The 8,376-nt window shown below is 47.9% G+C and overlaps 1 long non-coding RNA gene across 1 annotated transcript; it reads right to left on the minus strand.

The window, feature by feature from the left end:
• Positions 1-5,269: 5,269 nt before the first annotated feature.
• Positions 5,270-7,821, minus strand: LOC141576780 (uncharacterized). Its single transcript, XR_012505201.1, has 2 exons — positions 7,717-7,821; positions 5,270-6,326 (listed from the first exon to the last, which is right to left on the minus strand). It is a non-coding gene; the product is annotated as an uncharacterized LOC141576780 (long non-coding RNA).
• Between the last annotated feature and the right edge of the window lie 555 nt (positions 7,822-8,376).

Genomic DNA, 8,376 nt, shown 5'->3' on the forward strand with positions numbered 1-8,376 from the left:
CTTCAGGGGCAGTGAGGACTGGGCTTCTTCACACTCCAAGAGCCCCCGGTCTGGATGCAGACAGTCTGGCTCTCCCCCCAGTCCTGCAGTTCCCGGCCACACCTGCTGCTGGTCACAGTCTGTGCTGTGTTCTCTTCCAGGACAAGAGGTGCATTCTGACCCCAACCCCGCCCCCACCAGCGGTGGCAGAGGCAGCGGACAGGCAGGTGAGCAGGGGCCTGAGACCATCTCCGAAAATCAGTGCCCCAGAGGCCGCTGGTGACTAGAGGGGCCACGGGGCAGAAGGCAGCATGGGATGGGAGGAAGAGGAAGGCTCAGGACAAGGAGATGAAAGGGGGAACAGATAGCACTGTGAGGACCTCGGCCATGAAAGGGAAGAAAAAAGATAGTGACAGCTGAAGCGGTGTTGGCGTTAAAAGCTGCGGGCTTTTTCATTTAATTTTATTAATTACGATTACATATAGTGGCATATTTTTATTTGATTAAAGATTAGGTGCCATGTCATATAACAGGATACAGTATGTTATTATTTATTAAATAATACATAATAGTAGATATACTACCATAATATGTTCTGTTTATTTATTATCAGATAGTATATAATACGTATGTAGGTATTTATATACATAATATATAATTCATGCATCTATATAATATATAATACATAACAATGTAGGATTATGATTAATATATTTTATAACGAGATTACATAACAATAATGATGTAATATTACCCATTGTATGCCTTGGTTCATGACACAATCTCACCTTAGGTGCCTTTGAGAAGTATTTATGTATTAAAATTAATATTATAAGAAACAGTTGTGAACCTATCACCCAGCATCAGAACAGGACTATTGACAGTGACATACTGTGTCCTAACCTGCACTTGGCCTCTTCTCACAGGAAGTAACCAGCATCCTGAATCCTGGCTTACCCTTGCCTTGTGTTACTTTCACACACACAACACTTAAGATCAGTTAAAACAAATGAACTGTAGGTACATGCAGCGAAGTGTATGAATCACACACTCTATGTTAAATTGAAACATAAGCCCTAGAAGGTAGGCGATAGTGTGCTATGCTTTTAACTGTGTATATATATGTCAACTAAACTCACTGAATTAAGAACTACAGCTAGAGTCCAGGTGGGAGAGGGACAGATAAAAGATGAGGTGAGAAGATTTGCTGCAGGTGAGCGAGTTCCTTTCCAGTGACATGTCATTCTCTCTGAAGCAGGAGGGAAGACCATCTGCTGGGAGTCAGGGAAGAGACAGAGGGAAGCTTAGAGGTGTGCAGAGAGCAGAGAATGTTGACACCACTGAGTGATAAGTGGGGAAATGTGCTCACTAGAGAAATCCTGGAGGATTGCCTGGCAGTGGCAACACGGTGGGCATTGATTTGTAGTCTTAGAAACCTGTGCTGGGAGAGCCTGCTGCCTGCAGGCTCAGAACAAATAGAGCTGGGTGAACCGAGATGGAAGTCGGCCTGGTGAGGAACTGAAAAGGTCAAGGCTCAAGGGGGTTTTGTTTGTCATAAAGAGAGTGCTGACTGTGGATGAAGAGCTGGAAGGTGGGGTAGTGGAAGTAAGAGGAATGTGGACAGGCAGGAAAGCAGAGGAGTCAGTGCATGAGGCCTTAGTGAGGGTGAATGAGGGCCAACGAGGCTGGTGGAGAAGCAGCTGGATGGCTAGAGGTGGGCACTTAAAAGAGAGAGGCTAGACCTGGGGTGGAGACACACCCGGGTATGAGCCCATAGGTAGGGTGAATGGGGGGTGGCTGGCTCAGGCTGACGGTGAAGAAGACCCTAAATGAACATACTGGGTGATGGAGGGAGAATGAACTTTGACGTCTTGATGGTAGGAGGCGAGGCAATACAGAGCTAGTGGTCCAGGTGCTCCTGACTGAGGCAGATGAGCAGGGAGGCCAGGGTGGCAGGCACTGCTAGGAAAGGATCTGGGTTTTCCAGGTGCTCCCAGGAGAGTAGGAGCAATCATCTGAAAGGGGAAAGTGAGCACAAGGAGGCAAACCCAGGCTCCTTATCAAACGGGGGGTGTGAGGTGGCAAAGTGTCAACTCCAGAGATGGTGGGCCAGGAAGCAAGGACCACGGGTGAAGTGAGGGGACACTCAGAAAACAGAGGGAGAAGAGTCTTCTGGGTGTAGGGGAAAGAGAGGCCCCAGGACAAAGTAGCACAGGGGCACAGTGATGAGGATGGACTGGCTCTATGGTGACACTGCAGGGATGGCTGGATCTTTGTCCTGAGGGCTTAATTTGGGGGGGCTGCTGGCCTCACGAGGACACCCCTCTCAGCAGCCTGGACAGACGCTCCCGTTCTTGAGAGCTGTGTGGCCAACACTGTTCTCGGAGGGGCTCTGCCTCCATCTTCTATCAGACTTTCCTGCCCAGCCCCCGTCCGCCAGCGAGGGAACCTGGGCCTTGCAGCTGTTTCCCGTGGAGGGAGACAGGCTCCTTGGAGAAGCAGGCTGATCTTACTTTTCTCCGTAACCCAGGTCCTAGCAAAGCTCCAGTGTGGCCCATTCAGAGGCTCAGATACTTAATAAATTAACTTAAAGCAGTAGAATAGCAGAGCTGGAGGAAGTGACCACTGAGCTCACAGAATTCACTGCCCACACCCCCATTCTACAGATGAGGAAACAGAGACCAAGCGGTGAAGCAGCCTTGGCCAAGGTCACGCTGCTCCTTAATGCTGGCCTGTGTCGGGCATGCCAAGTGATGAGCTGCAGTGAAAGGCCTGAGAGGGGGCTCTGGGGCCAGACAGCTAGGGTTCAAGTCCCAGGTCTGCCATTTACTAGCTGTGTGATTAATGACTGTCCTTCCTGTAAAGTGCCACCTCATTGGGTTGTCGTGAACACAGAGTTTCTGGAACAGCAGGACAGAGTTCTGTAAGGGTTTGCTGTTGCTTTGTTTACTATTATTATCACCAAGTGAACCCTGAAATGAAGAACAAAGACAGCAAGAATTTTTATTTTAAAGGATTTTAAAATCCGATGATGAATGTTTGATTTAGTCTATTCAAGTCTGCATTTGACCCTTATTAACAACTACACAATGGATGACTTTTGAGGAAATGTTGCTTCATGTCTTTAATTCTCACTAATGACACAGGCTATTCAACAGGAAGCAGCTTTTTTCCAGGAAGAGGGACAAAAAGTTAACAAAATCTCGGTACCTCTCGGTCCCCAGTGAATTGGTTTTGACCTGTCAACCCAACTCTGGGGAACTGCCCGCTCCTCCTGGGCTTGCTGCACTGCCCCGCGGCATCCAGGGGGCGCTGTACGCCCACACGAATCCAGTCTCTTGGTTCATATCTTTGCTTCAGATCCCTCAAGGACTGCCCATGCCCCAGGGCCCCATCTGCCCCGCCAGCCTCGCCTGCTGGACTCCAGGACACCATCCTGGGTCTCAACCATCCTCTCCTCCTATGCCCGCCCCACTACTCTTCACTTTGTCCTTCAAATGTGGGCTCCTGTGGCTCTCCACCCAGCAGGGGTCTCCCTGTCCTCCACCTCGGGTAACTGCATCGTCCTGCACGGTGCGGTGCGTAGCAAACCCATGTGGAGTCAGGAAGAATACAAAACAACAGGTGCTCAGAGGGGCTGCCTTTCCCACTGCAGGGGCCCTGGAGAGCTTTCTCCCGGCTGGTTATTCACAGGCGCTGAAGCTGTAGAATCTCGATCTCACCAATTTAAAGGGCATCATCATTAATTACAAAAGCAATCATTTTTTCAGTAGCAAAAGGACAAAAGACTTTGTGCCCCACACCTCCAACTTTCTTCCTCCGCCTTCAGAGGTGATTCTCACTCTCTGGGCAAGGGTAGAAAGCAACACACAGAATATTATTTTTCAATGTTTTCTTTCCCACTATGAAGATTGCTTTCCCAGAACCGATGAAGGCAAGGATGGTTTGGCTTCCCTGCACTGAGGATTCAGAGATGCAGGGGGGGAGGGGAGTGGGGAGATAATTCAGCATTATTGAACCAAACCGAGACATTAAAAGTTTCTATTCTAAACAGAAAGAAAGCAGGATGCTATACAAACGGGAAACCATAGTTGGAAATGCAATAACGAGTTACAAGACAATAAACATGAAGATGGAAAAAAGAAAAAGTACATCAAAATACAAAAAGGTGGTAATGGGAGACGGTAGCATGAAAAGATAGATTTTTTTCTCTTTCTTTCTTTTTTTTTTCTCATTATTCTTAGGATGTGTTGGAGCCTACGTGATTATCAGTCTAAAGGAAATAGATATAGTAATGAGTTGATATACTTGAAAAAATAGATAACCACAAATCGAAAGCATACAATAGAGTGGCAAAAAAAAAAAAAAAAAAAGAAACAAGCTCAAAATTGCTTAAAGACTTAAACATTAGACAAGACGCTATAAATCTCTCAGAAGAAAACATAGGCAAAATATTATTTGATATATATCTCACCAATGTTTTCCTAGGGCAATACACCCAAGCAACAGAAATAAAATACAAAATAAACAAATGGGACCTAATTACACTTATCAGCTTTTTCACAGCAACAGAAACCATAAGCAAAACAAAAAGACAACCTATGGAATGGGAGAAAATTTTTGCAAAAGATGAGCCTGAACATGGCTTAAATTCTAGACTATATAAATAGTTCATACAACTTAATAAGAAAAAAAAATAAACAACCCAGTCCAAAAATGGGCAGAACAACTAAACAAGCAATTCTCCAATGAAGATATACAAATGGCCAATAGGAATATGAAAAAAAGGTTCAATATTGCTAATTATCAGAGAAATGCAAATCAAAACTACAATAAGTTATCATCTCACACTAGTCAGAATGGCCACCATTCAAACATCCACAAACCACAAATGCTGGAGAGGCTGTGGAGAAAAGGGAACCCTCCTACATTGTTGGTGGGAATGTAGTTTGGTGCAGCCACTGTGGAAAACAGTATGGTGAGTCCTCAAAAGACTAAAAAAAGACTTATCATTTGATCCAGCAATCCCATTCCTGGGCATATATCCAGAGGGAGCCTTAATTCCAAAATATACCTGCACCCCAATGTTCACAGCAGCATTGCTTACAATGGCCAAGACATAGAAACAAACTAAACACCCACAGACAGATGATTGGATAAAGATGTAGAATTTAGATATAGAAGAATATTACTCAGTCATAACAAAGAAGGAAATAATGACATTTACATCAACATGGATGGACCTGGAGATTATCACACTAAAGTGAAATAACTCAGAGAAAGACAAGTATCATATGATATCACTTGTATGTGGAATTTTTAAAAATGATACAAATGAACTTATTTACAAAACAAAAACACACTCACAGACTTAGAAAACTAACAGGAGTTTGGGATTAACAATTACAAACTACTATATGTAAAATAGACAAACAACAAAGATTCACTGCAGAACACAGGGGAAAATATTCAGTATCTTGCAACCTTTAATGGAAAAGAACCTGAAAAAGAATAGACTATGTATATGTACAACTGAATCACTATGCTGTATACCTGAAACTAACAAAACAGCTGTATATCTGAAACTAACAAAACATTGTAAATCAACCACATTTCAATTAAAGAAAAAGATAAGTTCTAAATACCTTTATTCAAAGAAAATCTTCAACTCTTACCTCTTACGGAAAGTAAAATGGGAAGCTTGAGCAGGACCAAATTATACTGAATGAGAGGTTACATACCTTCCCCAGCACGTGGCCCATGCTACACACACATCGTGTTTTCCTTCAGGTAAGAATGGCCCTTACTGCCCAGGGAGCGAGTCCTCCTTAGACAAGGCCTGTGTGGCAGTGGCCTTCTTGTCACCGCTCCATCTCACCAGGAGGCCAGGATTTTCAGAGCGGAGGGAACACATATCTCATACACTTCAGATCTATTTCCTGAGAAAAACTATGGAAAGACCAAATTCACCTGCAGTGCGGGAAACATGAGCAGGACCCCTTAGCAGACCGACAAGCCCGAAGCAAGATGGCCTGATGTTCACATCAGAACCAGAACAACAACCGTCTGGCCCCAGTTAAACGATCACCATCTCCCCTGCAATGAACGGTTGGTACTCAGTGTCAGGGATGATTCTGTTGAGACTTGAGAGATCAAAAAAGTCAGACCAGGGAATCCGGACCTGGTGGATGTCCAGGCTCTGCCAATGGTAGAGGCGGCCCCAAGGGGGTATCACCAGCACCGATTCCTCCATTTTCAGCAGGGTCTTCAGGAGGAAGGCGATGTGGATACAGACGCTCCTATGGAGGCTGAAGCCCTCTGGAGGGTTGACGTCACACAGAAGGTACCTGGCAGGGAGCAAAGGAGAGCGGGTCTTCAGGGCCAAGCCTCTGCACAGGAATCCCGGCTTAGATAGAACAGATACAACGGGAATCCCTGCACAGCCCATGGCCTACAATCCAGACACATTCAGCAGCTTCTGGTTTGTATAGTGGAGGCACTGCCCACCCGTCTCCATGTGGCCAATTACTTCGAGTCCGGGAGCACATGCAGAAGACATCTTGGCATCTGTCTAACAACGCTAAGTACCTGACTAGTACCTGAGCACACATTCTCCAGGGGCTCTCAAGCTTCTTGGCCTACAGACCCCTGTACACTCTTAATTACTGAGGACTCCAAAAGGCTGCTGTTTATGTGGGTTAAATCTATCAATAGTTACTGTGTTAGAACTTAAATAAGAACTTTAAAAAATGCTTATGATTTCACTTAAAAATAATAACAATCTACTACATGTTACCATTAATACTCTTAAGCAAAAAATAAGTATATTTTTCTAAACAAAAATCATTAATGAGAAGAAGAGCAGTGATTTTAATTTCTGCAAAACTCTTTTAGACTGGTGAGTTCTGAATTCTATCTGCCTCTAAATTCCCTGTTTTGTGATATCACAGACCAGGTTTTCCCTGGAAATCCCCACAGGAAACTCGGGAGTGCAAGAGTGTGCAAAAGGCAGGTGACATACCGGCGTTTCTATGAAAATAGTCTTGCATCTCAGGGGCCTCAGACACACTTTGATAACTGCTGCCCTACCCTAGGCGAGACTCTCCTACACAAGAGCCAGGCAAGGGTCCTGGCTTCTTTAATGAGTTATCGCAGCCACACTCCTCCCTTCTCTGTGTTAATGTTCCCACAACCTCCATTACCGCAGATGAAGATGTAATCCTCAACTGGGGCCTCTAATCCCAGAAGACTGCCAACTTTGAGAGGGAAGGCCCATCTACCATCCCTACACCCCGCACAGTCTATTTTGAGTCAAGCCCTAGATAACTGCTAATCGACAATGACCCTTGTCTTATTCCTGAGTTTTACCGAAGGAGCCAAAATCTGGATGGAACTGAAATTTCCCTGCAGATAAACAAGGCTGATAAACCACCCCATTCAAACATCTGATTCTGGGGCTCTTCAAAACCCGGATAAGGCCCCGCTTCATAAAAGTCAGGTCCTCCGCCTGCCCTTCCTGGGGGTTCTGGGAGGCCGCGGCCAAGCAGGGCTACCCGGACTCGCGGTCCCAGCCCCAGTGCCCGAGGGGGAGGAAAGCCCGAGGCTGTGCCCCAGCCCTGTCCTCCCCGCCCCAACCCGCTCCCTGGCACCACAGCGCCTCCCCGGCAGCCACACCAACCCGGATCCCACCCCGGTCCATGTCCACTGGCCCCGCCAACGGCGCGGCCGTACGTTTACCGTCTGTGGGACGCCGCCCCAGACAGGATGTCGGCCGCCGACTGACCAGGCAAGAACTAGTCGCCCAGGCGAGCAAGCCGCCAGCCCCAGCAGCAAGCACCACCATGGTCCCGGGTAGCTGCACACTTCCGGAGCCCGCTGCCCGCCCCAGAAGCTCACAACGGCCCGCGCAGAGCGCGGCGCATGTAGCCATGGCAACGCCGCGGGGCCCTCCTCTAGCGCTTGCGTCTGTGTCCTCCCGAGGCTAGACGTGAGAGGGCAGAAATTGCGGAGCCAATGGGAGCCAGGGCTCGGCCAGGACGGGGGCTGTGGGGAGGCTTATGGGGCAGCTGGGCGGGGCCGGGGCGGGCGGTGCCGAGCAGACGTCCTCACCTGCAGCTGGCGCCGGCCGGATGCTGGGGCGGTGCTGCCACCAGTGGGCGGGGCTGCGGGGCGGTGGGGCAGCGGGGCGGGGGCACCCTCACCTGTCCATGTGTGTGGCTCAGCCTGGGCTCCGCGGCCTCCCCTTGCACCGGACGTGGACCCAGGCTGCCGTTGGGCAAGATAGAGGACTGAGCCAAGGCACAAACGGCTGGCCAGGTAGGGCACCTGAAGTGCAGATCCTCCAGGCCCGCTGCCGGCCTTGAATTCACGCTGCTGGGCAGTTTCCAAGGAGACGGG

This window comes from Camelus bactrianus, unplaced genomic scaffold, assembly GCF_048773025.1.
Source record: "Camelus bactrianus isolate YW-2024 breed Bactrian camel unplaced genomic scaffold, ASM4877302v1 HiC_scaffold_34, whole genome shotgun sequence".
Lineage (NCBI taxonomy): Eukaryota > Metazoa > Chordata > Mammalia > Artiodactyla > Camelidae > Camelus > Camelus bactrianus.